We start from the raw sequence: 21782 nt of genomic DNA, 5'->3' as shown, positions 1-21782 counted from the left end.
TAGGTGTAGGCTGGACGATGTCTGACCAAGTCGGAGCCTGTGGCACGAGGGAGCCCGGTGGAGTCTTGAGGCTGAGGGTATCCGGTGGAGCCGAGGGAGGGAGGAGCCACGGCGAAGGCGAAGCGTCGACAGGCCGCGGTGGAGTGTTGGACTCGAAGGCTGGAGGCGGAGCCAGGAGAACCTCAGTCCACGGTGACACTGGTGGCCTGAAGCGTCGAGTCGGATCCATGCGTTTACGTGATGGAGTTGATGAGAGGCTGAAGGGTACCAGGGGAGGCAGAGATGAGATGGTTTGAGGAGGCGGGAGAGGGAGGTTGGGAGGGAACACAGGGCTGGACAGAACCAGCAGGGGCACGGACAGTTCTGAGCTGGACGGGACCAGCGGGGACACAGACAGTTCTGAGCTGGACGGGACCAGCGGGGAGACAGACAGTTCTGAGCTGGACGGGACCAGCGGGGAAACAAGACAAGGGAAATTTACCTCCTCAAACACATCCAATAAATCCAGAAGAGTTTCTGTAGACATGACGATGCCATCCGCCGTGTTGATGTTGTGGTCGGGGCTCTCTTCCCAGCCCTCGAACTCCACTAACACTCCCTCGACAGCACACGATGTAGTGGACTCACACACCTGGTCAGACACTCTAGCGGTTCACACCCCGGGGTGACGACTCCTTCCGTCCTCTCTTCAGGTTCGGTCTCGTTCGTCCCAGCAGGTTGATCTCCGCGGTCTGTGGTGGGCTCTCGTTTCTCCATCGTGCACGTCGATGGCGGATGGTTGGTCTCTGGATGTGGAGTGGTGCTGGTGTCGTCCTCAGCAGGGCCGATGGTGAACGGAGAGCTGTTGTTTACCAGCACCCACTCCACGTATGCGGCGAAATCCTCAGTTGGACCGCCCGCTGGAATGCGTGCCTTGGACCGCTCGCTCAGGCCGGTATGATAGTAAATACAGAGCGAGCGGTCCGGGATGTGAGTCAGGCACGCAAGCTGGAGAAAGTCACTGGTGTGCTGTTCCAGCGAGCGGTCTCCCTGCTCCAGGCAGAGGAGCTGGACTGCGGGTAGAGCCATGAAGGAAAAACAAAAAATAAAAACTGAAGTAAAACGCCGCCAAAGAAAAAAATGTTTTGGGTCCGTTCTTCTGTTACGTGTGGTTGTAGTACCAAGCACAACGAAGACGAAGAAGACGAATATAACAATACTTTAATTCCAAACAGGGTAAGGACAGCATACACACGTGTAAACATAAACGAGAACGGACGATGAGTGAGGGCAAACACAGGGTATAAATACAAGTGACTAACAAGAGGATCTAAACAAGGTGATGGGATAATGAACGAGACACAGGTGGATCAAATGAACTAATCAGACAGACTGGGGAAAAACTAGGTCACAGGACACAGTACATGTAACAATAATCTGCCATCTGCAGCTTTGTGACAAATAATTGCAATGGCACATGATTATTTAGCCATTAATTACATAGATCTGTCTAATCAAATGTGGAAAATAGACTAACTACCACTAATAAATTTAATTTGATCTAAACTGTTTTCTGATTTTTACAGTTCATTTATATTTAGTCATAGAAAAATAGTCATAGTTTATTCCCGGAACTAAAGTATGTAGGGTTTGTTTCTGGCGGGACCCTCATTAGTGGCGCACGCTAGGTGTTCTCTTGGCGCGTTTGTTGTGTTGCTGGCATTTTAAACTAATAAATGTTGACTGCTTTGGTAAGCCGAATTAATAATTAAAGACATATTTACATGTATGTTTTATTGGGGTTTTCAGGAGGTTATGTGCAGTTATTAACTGTATTTGTATTTTTGTCGTTTAAATGTATATGCTTTGATTAGCATTAGCTTGTGGACGCTTGCGATTTTACATGTAAATGTGCCTTATGTGTGTCTTTACAGGTATGTTTATGGCTTGCTTTCAAGTCCATATATGTTTAATTATATAAATAAAAATAAAATACAAATACTTTTTATTTTAGTTTTTTTGTACAGAAACAGAAACTGTTTAGGATGTAAAGGAATAAGGATGGCATAAGGATGGCACCCTATAGTATTTATTCATATATTAGTTAATGATGTGTGATATGTGCATCATGTCATGACTTTACTTGAGGGGGCACAATCATAATTAACTCATTGTTAACTAAGCATATACTAACATCAACTAATGGTTTGTTAATGTATACTTATGTCATGACTTTACTTGAGGGGGCACAATCATAATTAATTCACTGTTAACTACTTACCAAATTCAGCTCATGATTATCATTAACTCACTATCAAATACACTTGTACTAACACAACTATATAAGTATTCAGCCCAGTTAAGTGATGTTGTGTGACTTTTCAAAAAGTCAGAGAATGGAGGTACAGTATGATCACGGCCTGCATCTGGATGGAGAGTGATCTTCTGAATCTGATACCAGCAAACGCTCCCTTACCTTAGTTCATGTTTCCTGTTTGGTTATTTTTTTGGGAACCGATTCCTCAGGAACTGATGTAAGTCACAGTAGTTTAGTTTGATAGGAAAGAATATCACAAAACAGCTTAAGACCTTTTAAGATAAATAGTGTATTTAGTATTTTATATGTTTGATAAGGAGGATAAGTGAAAATAATGGCAAACTAATCTGTGCCTTTCAGTAATGTTTATAATGAAGCTGCTGATGTCAGTAGTTTAAATTCTGACAATAATAAATTGTTTAAATTTATTTCAAAGTCCAAATATGTATTATTCCTTCTTATAGAGACTGTTTGATTTAGTTTACCCTAAATGTTAATTAATGCATTAATTATCAAACATGTATTAACGCATAATTAAGGCTTCTGTTTTCATGCATGAATCCCTATGACTCCTGTCGTAGTTAAGGATCACTCTTCATTAGTTCATATCTTAACTAATCATGAGTTCATGTTGAAGTAACTATTAATTCAGGTATTAGTTCATGGTTATTCATGTACTGTTATTGTAAAGTGTTACCTTTTATTTTTCTGCAATATATATTGCAATATGAAAACAATGATTGGGGTGAATTTGTGTGAAAGTCACTTGACAATACTTGACATTGCATATCCTGTGATGTCGGATGCGCACATCATAACATCGATGCTAAAACGATATATCGTGCAGCCCTGCTGCTAAATTAATTAAAACAAACCCAAGCTCATTTATGGCACAAGAACAGCAATTATATTATGATGATCTCATTGACAACTCAGGAAGCCTGAAGAAACACTGTGTGTTTGCATGTTCTCAAGTTACTGTTGGTTTTCTTCCAGGTGCTCTGGATTCCTGCCTCCCGGAAGTTGTACAAAACCAGACAATTAGACTGGAATTGTTTTGAGAAATCTGTTTCCATTATTCCATAAAACATGCATGAGCGAGCCAGTGAATGGTCTTCGATCTGTTAATGTGAAGATTGAAGGATCTTCTCTCCTTGAAAGTATTAAGGTATCCACCTTATTTTGTACTGCAGAAATAAGTTATATTCTGTGAATGTGCAAGACTTCAGATACATTAGCTGCAATAGGTTTATAACTAGAATGACGAAGTGTAGTAAATGGTTAAACTATTTGCGCTAGAAGCCAGTGTGTTTATGATTATGATAATAAATTAAAATATGATATAAACAATTAGCAGTTTACAATATAAAGCAGCATACGTGACTTTAAAAAGCATCATAAGTGTGAAAAAAAATTCTGTACATTAAAATAACTGGAAGCAGATGACAACGGAAGGATGGATGTCAAAACTAATCAGAGCATTCCTGACATTCATCCAGTAAGCCAGTGAAACGCAGCTACAGGGATTTATTCTGTATAATGCGGAAAGAGTTTCTCGCTCACTCGTCTCAGACGGAGTGGGCAATTTTGCAGTCGTGCAGAGACAGCTGATGGGTGGCATTGCTTTTCTCTCGCTTATGTCACTATTGATTTGTGAGTGGGCTTCCCCGGCTTTCCTTGGCTCTGTGGTGGTGGAGCTCATTTTAATGAAGATGTGGAAAAAAGGGAAAGAATTATCGAGTTATGTGTGATGTGTTATGTGTGGGGGGAATTCGGGGGTCCCTGGCCTGTTTTCAGACTACTTACACAATCGACCTCCAGATCCACCCTCAGATGATGAGAGCACGACTGAGTTTGATGAGTATCAGAACTACAAATGAGATGTAGTGATTGAACAGCGCATGCTGTGGGAAACACAGTCAGAGCAGACAATCAAGAACCGATAATGAAAATGAACATTATGAAAATCATTTGGTTAATAAAAAACAAACAAACAACAAAACATTCAATTAAGAGTAAGAAACTGTACTCAATTCACTGTTCTCAGTTCACAACATTACATCCATTGTCTTTACCTGTGAAAGAGATATACAACATTACTGAATTCATTTCAGTCAAATGTTTCTGCCTGACATTTCAAAGAAACCAAAAAATATCATGTTGCATAAAACAGCTCTTTTGTGGCAGATAAAGGTAGAAACATTTGCATTTCAGTGCACTTTCAAAGCTTCTTCTTGTAAAGTTTTACATCACTCTGATACTGACAGTGGGCTAAGTGATGACATCTTGTAACTTATGGTAAGAATTTCTGTCTTTGAAATAGCAGCAGATGGGAAGGCAATGAATACCACAACTCTAAAAAAGTTTTTGTATTTATATCTGTGCTGTGGCTTCACCCATAGGAGTGTTGCTGCAAAACTTTTGAAATCACCTCCGTTGGGCCTCAACAGTTTCTAAGCCAAAGTACACAGTACAAGATCAAGAGTTAATAGAACAGTACAAAAAAAAAAAAAAAAGAATTTTTGAAGAAGAGAAAGTGCGCCCAAAATGTCAATTCTGTCATTATATCTCATTTTGTTCTGAACCTGTATGACTTCTTTCTTCTGTGGAACATAATAGAATATATTTTGAAGAATGTTGGTAACCAAACAGTTTTGGTGACCAATGACCTCCACTGTATGGACAAAAAACACAAGACATTTCTCATTATATCTTCTTTAATGTTCCAACTATCCCTTTAAAGCAAATGAAGTCCAAATGATGTGACTGCTATATTCCAAGACTTCTGAAATCAGGAAAAAGGTTTGTGTGGGAAAAGGACTCAATCGTCTGAGAGTCTTTGCCGCATTTTTCAAATCAACTTCTCTAGTTTGAATTGGCATGCCGCATTCCGTTATGACACGCATCATACCTAGCATAAGCTATCAACATACCATTTCTGCTTCTGAATGCAAATTAGATCATTAGCCAAGAGCTTTCGCCAAGAAAAAGTATCACTTTTGCAGCACTTTTCCTGCATAGTAAAAGAACATGAAACTGTCTGTATAATGCTGTCTTCAGATTTAGGTTATTGCTCCCTAAACCTACAAGTGTATGTGTTTAAAGACCCTGCAGAGATGTTCTAGTGGGCTTTCGTCCATGAAATATTGCTTGCAAGGATTTTATGGTAATGTTCTGTGATCAGCATTGAGGCTGAGAGCTGGGTTTAGAGATGATGGGGCAATGGGGAAAACTGTGGGTCAGCGAATCTGGAAAGTTGTATCAAACATAAATTGGTCTTGAGACCTTGATGACATTATTATCACTGTTGTTTGGGAATAAACATTCATTAATATACAATATCCACATTTAAAAGGAGCAGTGAGTAATTTCTGCACCATTAGGGGCAACAAACTGAATTGCAAAAATAATGTTAGTTTTCAAATTGATTTTGGTTGAGCCCACACCCTGACCACACCATTATGGTAGCAAAGGCATCTTTCTCCATTGGTGGCCCATTCAAAAGCATGTAAATATTTTATTATGTTATGATAGCTGTTTTAGCAGTGCCCATTTTGAAGGGCTCATAACATCTTGAAACAGTCTCATCTTTCCCTATCTGCCGTTATTGACGTCACAGCACAGAATAGATATAAGATGACTTATTTACTCATATATGCCACATTTGCTACAGACTTGCTTTCCTCTCCTGAATCATCTTATATTTATTGTCAGTAGTAGTTAAAGGGTTAGTTCACGCAAAAAAAATTAAATTCAGTCATTAATTACTCATGCCGTTCCACACTCGTAAGATGTTCGTTCATCTTCGCTACCCAAATTAAGATATTTTTGATAAAATCCAATGGATAGTGAGGCCTGCATTGACAGCAAGATAACTAACACTTTCAGATGCCCAGAAAGCTACTAAAGACACATTTAAATCAGTTAATGTGACTACAGTGGTTCAACCTTAATGTTACAAAGTGACGAGAATACTTTTTGTTTGGCAAAAAAACAAAATAATGTCTTTATTCAACAATATCTAGTGATGGACGATTTCAAAACACTGCTTCATGAAGCTTCGAAGCTTTACAAATCTTTTGTTTTAAATCAGTGGTTCGGAGCGCATATTAAAATGCCAAAGTCACGTGATTTCAGTAAATGAGGCTTCGTTACATCATAAGTGTTTCGAAATTTCAATGGTTCACCTCTAGGGGGGGTGAATTTGGCAGTTTGATACACGCTCCGAACCACTGATTCGAAACAAAAGATTCGTAAATGTTCGAAACCTCATGAAGCAGTGTTTTGAAATCGCTCATCACTAGATATTGTTGAATAAAGTTGTTTTTTTTTTTTTGTTTTTTTTTTGGCACACAAAAATTATTCTTGTCGCTTCATAACATTAAGGTTGAACCACTGTAGTCACATGAACTGTTCTAAATATGTTTTTAGTAGCTTTCTGTGCATCTCTGTTAATTATGTTGCTGTCCCATCTGATTTTATCAGAAATATCTTAATTTTTGTTCCAAAGATGAATGAACAACATTGAGTAATTAATGACAGAATTTTCTTTTTTGGTTGAACTAACCTTTTAAGGCCACCTAATATAGTGTGACCCTAATTTCTACACTCTTAAAAATAGAGTAGAGTTTTTTTATTGGCATCCATGGTTCCATGAAGAACCTTCATGAAGTTCCATGAAGAACATCCATGGAATCATCCATGGATTATTAAAATGTTCTTCACACTAAGAAAAAAAAAAAAAAAAAAAAAAGGTTCTTTTAAGAACTAATCACTGAGAGGTTCTTTGGGGAACCAAAATGTTTGGCATCACTGTGAAAACCACCTTCTGGAAGCTTTATTTTAAGGGTGTATATATAGATCATAGATATGTGATACCCTATATTTTATAGATTATTGTTTCTGCCGTGGTCACATCAACACTTTCCTTGCAAGTGCTCAGAACACTTAATTACGATATTTCCATCTCCATTTGAAGGGTGCAGATTGAGAATTTTGCTGCCATCGGCCAACCAATCAGTGCTGTTCTGATTTTATATTTCATTACATTTACAGCTCAGGTAATTGGCCCAAAATTAATGAGAACCCATGAGCAAAAATGGCAGAAATCTCTACTTTCAGTGGGTTCTGTAACCACCAAACAAGTGCTACTGAGTTCATGTGAAAACTAACGGATAGCTTCCAGGTATTATATAAACTCAGTTGGATGACTCAACCTATCCGAGGTGTCTGCCACCCGTGTACACACGTTTCCGTTGAGTTGGCTATGCAAACACTGACTCAACATATTGTGTCAGTTCTCCCCAGCAACTGGCGGAGTAAAAGAAGCGGCCATCTAAAAACTGCTCGTCATGTATTATTGACGGACGACAGAAGGGAAGAGAGACAGAGAAAAAAAAAGAGGAAGATAAGATGCACACACAGGCATTTCACATTGTGCTTAACTTTGGTTTATCGTCGTTCTGAACCTGTGTAGTGGAACATTTCACAATTGTGATTTAGAAGGGAGGCTAGCACCACTTTTTACCTGAGGTTATGAACACCAACTCCAGAGTTTGGCACATTAACAATGTAGTGTTAAAATGTTCTGGGTGGATGCTTAGCAACAGACTCTCACTCAGATATTGAACGCACGTGCCTCATAACACAAGCTTTGTACAGTCATACGAGGCAAACATCCAAGGAGGATTTATGCAGCACTGATGTGAAAGCACAAGACAAGTCAGTGTTTAAACCGATTGCACACTTTTGTTGCTTAGTGAAATCTGTGCTTCCTTACTCTTTCGTCAGAGTGTGTGAGGACAGCAGTTCACAAGCACACAAGCACCATTTTGTGAAATCAAATTAAAACATGACACAAAACATGAGTCCTAGAAATTTATACATGCTTTCCTCTCTGAGCTGAATATCTCTCTTGTGTGGATAGAAGTCTGCTGCACTCTTCTGAAACCTAAAATGTCTACATCCTATGGTCTTAACTTAATGGACACATGCACAGTATTAAAGACATACACCCTTAAAAAAAGTCTATAAAATGCAATCTAATGTACTATGGTATGAAGGAATTATCTGTATTAATTTTTCACAGGTGTTTTACGTAAGCAATAAGGTACGAGAGGCTGTGCTGCAACCCCTTCAACCGTGACTTATTCATGATACAGCACTAGTCTCGAGTACCTTAGGCTATTGCTTTTATAAAACAGTTACCACACAATATAAATATATTAAAGCCAAAAAATATGTATCAATGCAACTTTCATGAAGTAAAATCACTAAAAGACTTCCTTCTGCCGGAAAAAATAGTCCCTGATCGGAACAGCAACAGAAGTTACAATATTCCGCCATTAGATGACAGCAAAGACAGTCTTTATGAGTGTGTCACTCAATAGCGAAGACTTTTACATTGAAAAGACTGAATTGTTGTGAACACGGAACAAGACGCAACTGACAAATTTTTTGACTAGCACTGTCAGTCACGGGAAAACCCCTTAACTGTTAAAAGGACAAGATAATACATCAGACATTTAAACAGATGTTTTATTATCAACATAGGACTGACCTGAAGGAAAATGCTAAATCTGAATGCAGGTAATAAACTCGCTCACTCGATCTTTTTCTCACAATACTCTTCTACATAATACAGAAAGCATCAATGAACAATATAAATTGAGAAGTTTATGTTGCTAAGAGATTGCTAAGGGTGTTGTGTAGTGATGTACAGAACCATAGGTGAAGTGGTCATAGCCATGTTTTATTCACAAAAATTAGTGACCAATTGACCAATCAGAATCAATGACAGGAACTAACAGTTTTATAAACGTATTTTGAATTACACATTGCATTGTGTCGTTTTGGGATTTAAGGAACTGTCTGTAAACTTAATGGAAAACATACATGGTTGTTAGATTAAAATCTCAATAATAGGTAGAATATTTGTAGTCTCAGCCATCAGTTTAGAAACCGGCGCCTCAACCCCTGTAATGTGTGGCAGCAGCGCGAAATCTCTGGAGAATGACCAAGCAGACACAGATCAAGTGTGGTACCAAGCATTCTCAGATTTATTCAGGAAGAAGGGTCATATTTATAGACATAGGTCAAACAACAATCTCCAGGATGGCTTGAGCATCCAATCATACGACTTAAGAATCAAACCTTACCATTTATGGCATTTCAAGAAATATAATAACAAATAAGAAATGTGTGTGCGTAAATGTGTGTGTGTCTTCAATTTCTGGTTGCGTGTGAGAGTGTCAGTGTGTCCAAGGACTACTACTTCTTGTTTTGTCTAGGTAGGTACATGATGTGCACAATGGAAAAATCCCCAGACACAGAGAAAGTCAAAAAGTGAAGCCAAAGAAATAAGAAATTATTTAACAATGGTACATTTCAGAATATCTGTCCAACAATGCTGTCCACTTAAATTACAGTGATATAATAAGAAGGAGAAATAGTTTTCAGGCAATATTTTAACAATTTGCTTAAACAGAATTTAAGTATACAAACTAATTGGAGTCACTCTTATATTTGCTGAAATTAGGCAGGTATGCAGTGATTTTTTAACAATAGCACAAACTAATTGTTTCATTGTCTATTAATAAATTACACTTTCTTTTTTTTTTTTTTGGCCAAACATTTTAGCACTTCTGGTTCCATTGTTCTGAATTCAGTGGGTTTTTGGTTGAATGCCTGAAATAAGGTTTGTGATTAACATAAGTTCAAGTTATTTTCACTTTTTTCCCTACAACTTAAAATACAAAACCTTGTGATTTTTACTTGTCTTGTTAAAAAAAAACAAAAAAAAAAACAGTTGCTGTCAAGTGTCTAAATGGGACTACAGAGGTTGTCAAATCAGGCGAACAGGTAAACTGATCTACACACTAGTCGCTTTCACAGCCTCATTGTGATTATAAATCACACTCTTGCAACTATTATAACTTGAACTTTCAAGCAAATATTTTCTAAAGACTGAAAGTTGTTACAAGCTTAATGGTGGTGATGTTCAAGTCATCTGACTTAGTTCATTTATATTCATTTCTATGTTTAGATTTTTACTTCTTCCGATTTTATTTAGGTTTCAGAGTTTATTTTCTGCAATAATCCAAACGGCAATGGAAAAATCCTATTGAGGGAACAGGGTGATGCTTAAAGGGGCTTTTGCACTGGAGGAACATTTTCATAGTTCCTATAACTATTGGGGGAAATACTTGCTTTTTGGCATGTTTGCACTGTAGGAATGATTTTAGTTATAGGAATGTCTTTTCGGTGGACTAAATTAGCTCCTACTTCAGAGTAGGGTCTAACCCAGCACAATAGGAACTATCAGTGACGTAAATGTATGTTAATTGGCCAAATACGTCACAAAAACACTGGCACCTGCCAATTTTAAAGAGTTAGTTCACCCAGAAATGAAAATAATGTCACTTGTTACTCACCCTCATGTCGTTCTACACCTTCATTCATCTTCAAAACACAAATGAAGTATTGTTGATGAAATCCAATGGATCAGTGAGGCCTCTATTGAGAGCAAAACCATTCAAACTCTCAAGGTCATAAAGGTACTAAAACATATTTGAAACAGTTCATGTGAGTTCAGTGGTTCTATCTTAATATTACAAAGCGACGAGAATACTTTTTGTGTGCCAAAAACACAAAATAGCGACTTTCAACAATATCTGTATATCTATAAAACACTGCTGCATGAAGCTTCTGAGCTTTATGAATCTTTTGTTTCAAATAAGTGATTCGGATCTCCTATCAAATGGCTAAACCGCTTAAGTCACGTGAGTTTGGCACTCCGATTCACGGATTCGATTCGTAAAGCTTTGAAGCAGTGTTTTGAAATCGGCCCATATAGATATTGTTGAAATGTCGTTATTTTGTTTTTTTGGACAAAAAGTATTTTTGTCGCTTTATAATATTAAGGTAGAACCACTGAACTCACATGAACTGTTTTGAATATGTTTTTAGCACCTTTATGGACTTTAAGAGTTTGAATGGCTTTGCTCTCAATAGAGGCCTCACTGAGCCATCGGATTTCATCAACCAGATCTTAATTTGTGTTCTGAAGATGAACGAAGGTCTTACAGAGACATGAGGGTGAGTAATAAGTGACATTATTTTCATTTTTGGGTGAACTATTCCTTTAAAAAGCTGTGTAAACACACAGTTTACATACTTACTCCACAAACATGGAAAACAATGATAGATGGACTGACTCTGAAGTCCAGGTTCTTCTCAACTTTTTCCTTTATCACAAAACCCACGACACACAGCAAAAACACAGCTCCGATCACTGTGTCCTCCATCCTCCAGTTGTTGACGTTGTTAAATGACGTAGCTCAGCTGACTAACGTCACTTCAGAGTTCCTACTGGTGCTGCAAATACAACCAGGAAAATTGCATTAGGGGAACATTTAGTTCTCGGGGGAACTATCCTAGTGACTGAGTTCCTACCAGGTGTGAAAGCCTCTTAACTTACAGGTTGTCCTACAAAAATGCATCATCATTACAATGCTCTATTTATTTGCATATAAAGTGCTGAATTGTGAAGTAAGTTCATGTGAGGTCACTCATTAAGTGCACTAAAACAGTTGTTAAATGACCTAATGAATTTACAGAAAATTAGAAAAGCCACTCTTGAATTAAATTAAAATTTTTATACAGGTTTGTTTAAAATCCTATGGGTTTTGATGCAGAGTCAATATAAAGGATTCTCTCTAAATCGCTATCATTTTAATTTATTTGTTCCTCTCCCCACGGGATGAATTTAGATTGGATTTATACTTTAATATAAGGTGACTGATAATAGCGTGAGATCAGCTAGTGCTTTAGATGAAAAAATATATATATAGTTGCGACTGACACAGATAGCTATAAAAGCATGTCTTTAATTGTTTTTACCCAGTCACGTGCGAGGACATTTGGACAGCAACCACAGAATGACCTAGATTTTACCGATTAAGCGAATTTAAGTGGCCGCCTTTGGCATAGACAGGTCTGCGGCGAAAACCAGAGACCTGTCACGTCTGGTGCATGTCGCTGTCTTCATTGTCTCTTTGTCAAAAACAAAATGCACCTGTCAGCCTCATTCAATTTAGGCAAATATTACATCTCATGGCTGTCAGTGACTTGGCAAAACATTGTCAATTCAATTTTCACGTCATGCTCCCAAAGGGAAGTGGCAGCTGTGTCTTTCTAGCTGCATTGTAAAATTCCTAACAAATGTGCCATAACAAATCAAGGAATTACTAGCTGCTCATGCTATAAGTGAGAAAATAGCTGAAATAATAATGCATAGCATAATGGTAAATTCAAGTACCATGTGTGAGTTATCGTCTGCCATTTAGTCTTATTTAACTTGCTCGGTAATGCTAGTGTTGAAACATTTATCCTCACTCCAGTTTGTTTTCCCTCATGCAGCTTGTTACCTTGGCCCTCTTTGCCTCCATGACAGGCGCTATTAAGACCCTGAGTGATTTTTATGACTCCGCTCTGTGCTCGAAAAGAGCCGCTCTCTCTTACGGTTCAGCCCAGCGCAGGCACTGCAGCTTCAGGTAGAACCATTAATCAGAAACCTCAATGCATGACCCCTCCATCAAGACAGCTCTGCCAGGACCTAAAATAAATCAAGCTTGCACTTTAATACGGGTTGTTACAATACTAAATTTGTGTTGCACAGCTCCTTCAAAGCAGTTTGCAAAATCATTACTTCCACATTGCTGATATAGCCAGATCATTAGATGTGAGGGAGCCAAATGTAAAACAAAGGCTCTGTTCCGAAGACCATTTTAAGGCATTGTAGGTGTGTGCCCGATGGAAAGCATGTTCCAAAAAAGTATAGATAGCATTATTATGCTGCCTTCTAATATATTGTGGAAAAGGCAATCCCACACTCTCTGAAAAAAAAAAAAAAAAAAACTGCACAAAAGATGTCACTGGAGTGGTACTAAATGTACATTTATATATAAAAAAAAATGTTTGCTACACTAATTAGTAATGATATGTACATTTCAGGTACTAATATGGATAAATAAGGTACAAAGATGGGTACCACTGTATGGGTTATATGTGTTCGGTTTACTGTATATTTGAGTGGGTTTTTGTCTGAATGTCAGTTCTGTGTCCTAGTTTTCTGTGTTCTAGTTAGTTAAGGTTTGATTAATTTGCACACCTGTTGTCCATTTGGTTATTTATTTATTTATTTTTTAATTTAAAGGTGCCCTAGAAACAAAAATTGAATTTATCTTGGCATTGTTGAATAACAAGTGTTCAATACATGGAAATGACATACATTGAGTTTCAAACTCCATTGTTTCCTCCTTCTTATGTAAATCTCATTTGTGTAAAAGACCTCCGAAGAACAGGCGAATCTCAACATAACACAGACTGTTACGCAACAGTCGGGATCATTAATATGTACGCCCCCAATATTTGCATATGCCAGCTCATGTTCAAGGCATTACACAAGGGCAGCCAGTATTAACGTCTGGATCTGTGCACAGCTGAATCATCAGAGTAGGTAAGCAAGCAAGAACAAAAGCGAAAAATGGCAGAAGGAGCAATAATAACTGACATGATCCATGATATCATGATATTTTTAGTGATATTTGTAAATTGTCTTTCTAAATGTTTCGTTAGCATGTTGCTAATGTACTGTTAAATGTGGTTAAAGTTACCATCGTTTCTTACTGTATTCGCATAGACAAGAGCCGTCGTTATTTTCATTATTAAACACTTGCAGTCTGTATAATCATAAACACAACTTCATTCTTTATAAATCTCTCCAACAGTGTGTAATGTTAGCTTTAGCCACGGAGCACTATCAGACTCATTCAGAATCACATGTAAACATCCAAATAAATACTATACTCACATGATCTGATCATCTTGTAAAGATCCATTTGAGGGTTATATTAGCTGTGTGAACTTTGTAAATGCACTGTATAACTGCACTTATAGTCGAGAGCTTAGGGGGGCAGGGAGCGAGAGATTTAAAGGGGCCACAGCCTGAATCAGTGTATAGTTAATGATGCTCCAAAATAGGCAGTTAAAAAAATTAATAAAAAAAAAATCTATGGGGTATTTTGAGCTGAAACTTCACAGACACATTCAGGGGCACCTTAGACTTATATTACATCTTTTGAAAAGACTTTCTACGGTACCTTTAAGTCACTTGTTTCATTTCACTGTCAGTTCTCGTTGCGTTTTACGTTTGGTTGTTACGTCTGGTTTCCTGGTATTTGGAGTGTCTTGAGTTCTGTTAAGTAAATACAGTGCTGCAAATGGAAAATTTCATCAATTTTATTTGCAACTTGGTGGTGACAGAAGAAAATATGGATCTAGCAGCAGATCGTATCCTCCTCCTTTCGCAAGGGAACCAGTCCCTAGAGGGGAAAACATGGGGATTTTTGAACTTTTACCACCTTGACCACTATTATGACGACTGCCTGTGTGTGATTTTCCAGGCCAGCTTGAACGCTGTTACGAGAGTGTGCTTGCTCGGAGACAATCCTCTAAGGAAGTGGTTCCCAAACATTTTAGAGTGGAGTGCCCCGGAGGCACTTACCATCCTTCTGCCTACCCCCTCTCTTCCACTTAGATTGCATCTCTTTTATTCCCTTAATTGACTTTCCTGTGCATTTTTAATCTTTATAAATACCTTTACAACATTAATAATGTTTTAAATAATGTTCAATAGACAGGTAATTTTATTTGTACAGGTAACAGGCAATTTTATTTGTATAGCACATTTCATACACAATGGTAATTCAAAGTGCTTTACATAAAGAAGAATAGTAAAAATAAAACATAAGGAATAGAAATAACAGTAAAAACAGAGAATTTTGCTATCTAAATAGAAGAGCTAGGAAGTCTTAGGGAGTTTTTGTTGTTGTTGTTGTCCATCAGAGTGGATCTAAACCTCACATGACAGGACCGCTGTCTAGCAACCTGTTAAGGCACTTCAAGTTTCAATCTCCCCTTTTGCCAAGACACCTTAAACTGCGTCACACAGCCCTAATCCCCCTTCCAGAGATATCTTATCTATGCAGCACAGTTCAAATTTCCTATTAGATGTCATGTATTTACGTATTGTGCCTGTTAGAAATATATGCTCAGTTAAAATGTGATTTTAAGATATGGAAGAATTAAATGAATGGCAAAATTCAGCATTTTGTTTGCATATCCCCGCACCCCCAGTACCCCCCAGAGGGTATGCAAACAAGCCCTGCTTCCCACTCCCTTACTGCCTGGTCAAGCTTCCGGTTCATCAGTACAGTCCTGGAGTTATGACTCTCTAGCTTGGCCCAGAACTTCTGTGCCGTCACTCTACCTCAGCCTGTCGACCAGTTGGCTCCACCTTGGCTCCTCTCTCCCTCAGCTCCACTTGGGACCAATCCTACAGCTTCACCATGCTTCCTCATCTCTCTGGCTCTGTCTTGATCAGTCATTGCTCAGCCTGTAAAAGGCCTGGATTTTCTGGCCTTTTAAGCTGCTCTTCGTCACACCACACCTTCAGCTCCATCGGGCTCCTCCTTCCCTCCAGCTCCACCTTGGTCCTCGGCTACTCCACCTTCGCCTCAGTTCTCGAGCGCCCTGGCTCCACCTCAGATTCTGCGGCTCTGCCCTGCCCTCCAGGACCTTCATCTGGGTCTCCACCTGTAGCAGCTCCATCTTGGTCATGTGTCGCCCTGGTTCTGCCGGTCATCTCTCAACTGGGCTTTTATCCTGGTTCCCATGCAGGGGATTTCACCCAGGCTCCTCTCACCATCTTCTCTGCCATGTTACCTTCCTACTGAGGGCAAGACAACCAGTCACTCAAATATAATTAACTAATAGCAAACCAACAACCATCCAATCAATTCCCCTTGAGGCAAAATCAAGTTTCGCTCTACATTTTTACTTGTTCAAGACGTTCTTTCATCAAAAATATTAAGCAGCACAACTGCTTTCAACATTGATAATAATAATCATAAATGTTTCTTGAGCAGAAAATCATCATATTAGAATGATTTCTGAAGGATCATGTGACACTGAAGACTGGAGTAATGATGCTGAAAATACAGCTTTGATCACAGGAATAAATTACATTTATATAATGAATTCAAATAGAAAACAGCTATTAATATCTCACAATATTGTTTATACTGTGTTTTTCAACAAATGAATGCAGTCTTGGTGAGCATAATGTTAATGTATTAAGTGTGTACACAATCGATTAAGTGAGGATACGATCATTAGTTTGTATACAATGCTAAGTTGTTGTGAGTGGTTGTTGTGGTTGTATGCTAAGATGCTGTGAATGGTGCTATGCTAGAGTGCTGCTAAAATAGAGCTATTGAGATGATAAGCTGTTTCTACAGACTTTTGCTAAGCACTTTTGTTTTAGACAGACTATTAACAGTCTCTGCTGTGTTTATGAGGCAACACATACTATAGATGAGATGTGCATGTACATATTTGTGTGAGTGTTGTGGCCATGAGCCCCTTTTCTAGGAGATAAAAGGCATTATATTGTATCACTCGATAACAAGCCCATCCAAACCTATATTTCCATGTGCTGCAGTAGAGCCATTCTACTAAAATAGAGTTTAACAGGCAGCTAAAGCAGAAAGACAATAGAGTATTAGTGTTGGTCACTGATTCTTCATTGTGCTCTGACTTCGTGATCGTGACATGTTTTCATGTGGGCAGCAGGACATCCTGTGTTTGACAGAGCTAATTCACTGAAAAAGGCTAAACTGGTGTGTGCTGGCGAGGTAGACGCCCAATTAAGCTCAAACATACAGCATAAATCATTTAGCACTATTAATTCAGGAGTTCCCTCAGGCGAGTGAGAAAAAAAACTGCCATGAACAGAGGCTTTCGCTCAAAGCGTCACACAGATGCGGTAAATGTGACAGCTTCAATTAATTACCTCATCCGAGGCATTTTAGGTAATTTAGGAGTGTAGGGATAGAAATACATCTTTTAAATACATTTTTTGCTAATTTCTGGCCTTTGATAATGAAGAGATGGAGCATAATACTAATTTAATATCAACACAAACCTCTACCTCTATAAAGACTGTACAAGGTCTCACTGCACCCAACATCCTCTCTGCAAACTTAGAGCAACATCTAGTGGTCAAACTCGCATACTGCAACCTAACAGCAGTGCTCACCTGCCCAATGAGACAGATATACTTCAGAAATGATCTCCTTTCAGAACCTTGAAAGCCAGACGCATGTATTGACATTTGGTTTTAACTCATTCACTATGAATGAGTTTAATCATGGACTTTTTGTCATGTGCCCAACATGCCTTGTGATGTCAAGGTCAATTTTGCAGAGGTTATTATTTCTATGGCTCTGCCAAAAGATGGGTTTGACTTTTAAGCCTTAAAGTCAGCATGAGATGAAGTCGCGATAGTCTTGTCTTCCCTACCCTATTGTGAAGCATATCTGAGTGAAACTGAATCTCAAAGATGAAAAAATGTAGGAAGGCGCATGATTATGTCCATGGGCAATTGATTGGATGGTTGGATTGATGTTTGCTATTGGTCAATCTTATGCGAGTGACTGGTTGTTTCACCCGCCAATAAACACCAGTAAATTTATAATAAATAATGAAATATTCCATAAAAAAAATAATAATTGACCATTTTGATTTCATGATGAGTTCAACATTTTAAGTCTAATTCACTTACAAAAAAAGTACTGTAGTCATACTTTGGTAAAGTAAATGTACCAGACCTTAATATGAAAATCAATCTGTCAATCCTTTACGTGTCCAGGCCAGGTGAGGTTTCCCGTGGAGTCAAATTAAGCCGCAGGCTCAAGGTCAAGGTATTTTTATTAGTACCTGAAGGTAAATTTGTTGTGCAGACAGGAGATTTAGCAATCCATCCTTAAGACAGTCCAAGACATCAAAACATACAATAACTCTAAAATTTTAAAACAAAAAAAGTCATGACAATATGCTTCTACACACACCCTCGATGCCCACCTAAAATACATGAAGTAACCATGTGTACCCCTCTACCCAGGTCCTACTTGCCCCACTCTGTGCAGGCCTTGAACCTGGGTCTCTGGCGTGCGAGTCAGACGCTTTAGCAAGGAGGCTAAAGGCTGCATCCTCTAGCATCAGTGGCTAGAGCATCTCTTGAGATCAGAGGAGTGAAGTTTACTTGCACAGCAACTACTAGCTGGCCTCCGTTACACTTGCATAGCGAAGAGTGTCATCTCCTGATTTTTTTCATTTATTAGTTCTATAGGCTCCACTCCTGGTGGTGACCTTCTGTCAATTCCTTTAAGTTTCATCTTGTTATAGTGTAACACTATAAAACAGCACTTCTTTACCCCAATTACGCTTGACAGGATGAAGCTGAAGCGGCTACTGCGGCATAATAAAAGTTCCGCTGTTCTCGAGGCAAATGTAGCTCTCGTATCTCATTAGCAATCGCTCCAGTGGCCTCGTTTCTGCTCGCACAGCACTCGGCCCTGCTCTGCTTCTTACTACAGTAACATTAATAATCCCATCCATGAGCATGATTTCTGCCCGAGTCCAATCCAGATTCTTTTCCACTTGCTGTAGACGTGAAGACAACACCTCCCATGATTCCGCAAAATCACGCCGTCATCAAGCTACGCTTTTCTTTTGAATAATCGGCCTCTAGTGGCAAAAAAAAATTACAATTACATACTTTAAGCTTAAAACTTATTTTGTAAATCAGTTATCCGCCAAGGAAATGGTTCTACTTTTTGTTTAAGTGTTATTTTTAAAATTTTATTTTAGCTTTAATTCCGTTACCAAAAATAGTTCTAGTTCACAATAACAACACTGTTGGTTTGGTGGTGTGTACCATGGTATTACCATGTTTTCAGGCATGTTTTCATTACAATAAGATGGACTATGGACATGTTATATATCTTTTGGATATTGCACCATAGTAAAGCCATTGTTAGACATGTACGATGGTAGTACTTATCCAAAAATACTTAGTAGGCTATTATGTATGTTAATACCAAGTATTTTTTGTTCTGACATCCATTATGGTATTACCATGTTTCTTGAACATGGTACAATCACATCACAGTACTATGCATTTTGGACCATGTACCATAGAGTTACCGGTAACACTTTACAATAACAGTACATGAATAACCATGAACTAATACCTGAGTTAATAGTTACTTCAACATGAACTCATGATTAGTTAAGATATGAACTAATGAAGAGTGATCCTTAACTACGACAGGAGTCATAGGGATTCATGCATGAAAACAGAAGCCTTAATTATGCGTTAATACATGTTTGATAATTAATGCATTAATTAACATTTAGGGTAAACTAAATCAAACAGTCTCTATAAGAAGGAATAATACATATTTGGACTTTGAAATAAATTTAAACAATTTATTATTGTCAGAATTTAAACTACTGACATCAGCAGCTTCATTATAAACATCACTGAAAGGCACAGATTAGTTTGCCATTATTTTCACTTATCGTCCTTATCAAACATATAAAATACTAAATACACTATTTATCTTAAAAGGTCTTAACATTTTTTGTGATATTCTTTCCTATCAAACTAAACTACTGTGACTTACATCAGTTCCTGAGGAATCGGTTCCCAAAAAATAACCAAACAGGAAACATGAACTAAGGTCAGGGAGCGTTTGCTGGGATCAGATTCAGAAGTTCACTCTCCATCCAGACGCAGGCCGTGATCATACTGTACCTCCATTCTCTGACTTTTTGAAAAGTCACACAACATCACTTAACTGGGCTGAATACTTATATAGTTGTGTTAGTACAAGTGTATTTGATAGTGAGTTAATGATAATCATGAGCTGAATTTGGTAAGTAGTTAACAGTGAATTAATTATGATTGTGAGCCCTCAAGTAAAGTCATGACATAAGTATACATTAACAAACCATTAGTTGATGTTAGTATATGCTTAGTTAATAATGAGTTAATTATGATTGTGCCCCCTCAAGTAAAGTCATGACATGATGCACATATCACACATCATTAACTAATACATGAATAAACACTATAGAGTGCCATCCTTATTCCTTTACACCCCGGTACAAAAAAAAACTAAAATAAAAAGTATTTGTATTTTACTTTTATTTATATAATTAAACATATATGGACTTGAAAGCAAGCCATAAACATACCTGTAAAGACACACATAAGGCACATTTACATGTAAAATCGCGAGCGTCCACAAGCTAATGCTAATCAAAGCATATACATTTAAACGACAAAAATACAAATACAGTTAATAACTGCACATAACCTCCTGAAAACCCCAATAAAACATACATGTAAATATGTCTTTAATTATTAATTCGGCTTACCAAAGCAGTCAACATTTATTAGTTTAAAATGCCAGCAACACAACAAACGCGCCAAGAGAACACCTAGCGTGCGCCACTAATGAGGGTCCCGCCAGAAACAAACCCTACATACTTTAGTTCCGGGAATAAACTAGGCCTATGTCTATTTAGCTATGACTAAATGTAAATGAACTATAAAAATCAGAAAACAGTTTAGATCAAATTAAATTTATTAGTGGTAGTTAGTCTATTTTCCACATTTGATTAGACAGATCTATGTAATTAATGGCTAAATAATCATGTGCCATTGCAATTATTTGTCACAAAGCTGCAGATGGCAGATTATGATATTACAGTGTAAATTATGACAGTATTAAATCACGTTTAATTCAAATTCAGAGTACTTCTTGTTTACTCTTATGGAGGCTGATTTATTTAGTTTACCCCTAAATGTTAATTAATGCATTAATTATCAAACATGTATTAATGCGTAGTTAAGGTTGCTGTTTTCTTGCATGAATCCTTATGACTCCTGTCGTAGTTAAGGATCACTCTTCATTAGTTCATATCTTATCTAATCATGAGTTCATGTTGAAGTAACTATTAATTTATGTATTAGTTCATGGTTATTCATGTACTGTTATTGTAAAGTGTTACCGAGTTACCATGTATTTATGAACATGTACTATGCTGTGTCCTGGTTAAAGTTGCTTATTTCTCTGGATTTAAACATTCTTGGAAACATTTGGGATAATGCAAGTCAACAAAATATAAAACAATGTTTTAGTGATTAAAAATCACACATATTGTGCCTTTAAGTAATAAGTATTAATACTACTACAACTAAAGCAGCACATTACATAAGATAATGACTTAAACTAATTAAATGGGTGTAGTAAATGGTAAATGGGTGGAGCTTGACAGTTCAACCACACCCTAACCCTTCTCCTCATAACCCTATCGCTAAACATAACTCCACCCATTATATACAGTGAAGGGGAGCTGGACGTCATTTGGCTCTGCTGTGACATTTTAACCCTACCCATAACTCAATGCCTAAACTTAATTAAGTCAATCTCCACCCATTAGGTCCACAGAAGTATATTTTTTTGTATTCTGAAAAATGTGTTTGTTTGTTCTTTTTATTATTGCCTGTGTT

Source organism: Chanodichthys erythropterus, chromosome 3, assembly GCF_024489055.1.
Source record: "Chanodichthys erythropterus isolate Z2021 chromosome 3, ASM2448905v1, whole genome shotgun sequence".
Lineage (NCBI taxonomy): Eukaryota > Metazoa > Chordata > Actinopteri > Cypriniformes > Xenocyprididae > Chanodichthys > Chanodichthys erythropterus.
The sequence above is the reverse complement of the archived record's forward strand: the minus strand, read 5'-3'. Positions refer to the sequence as shown.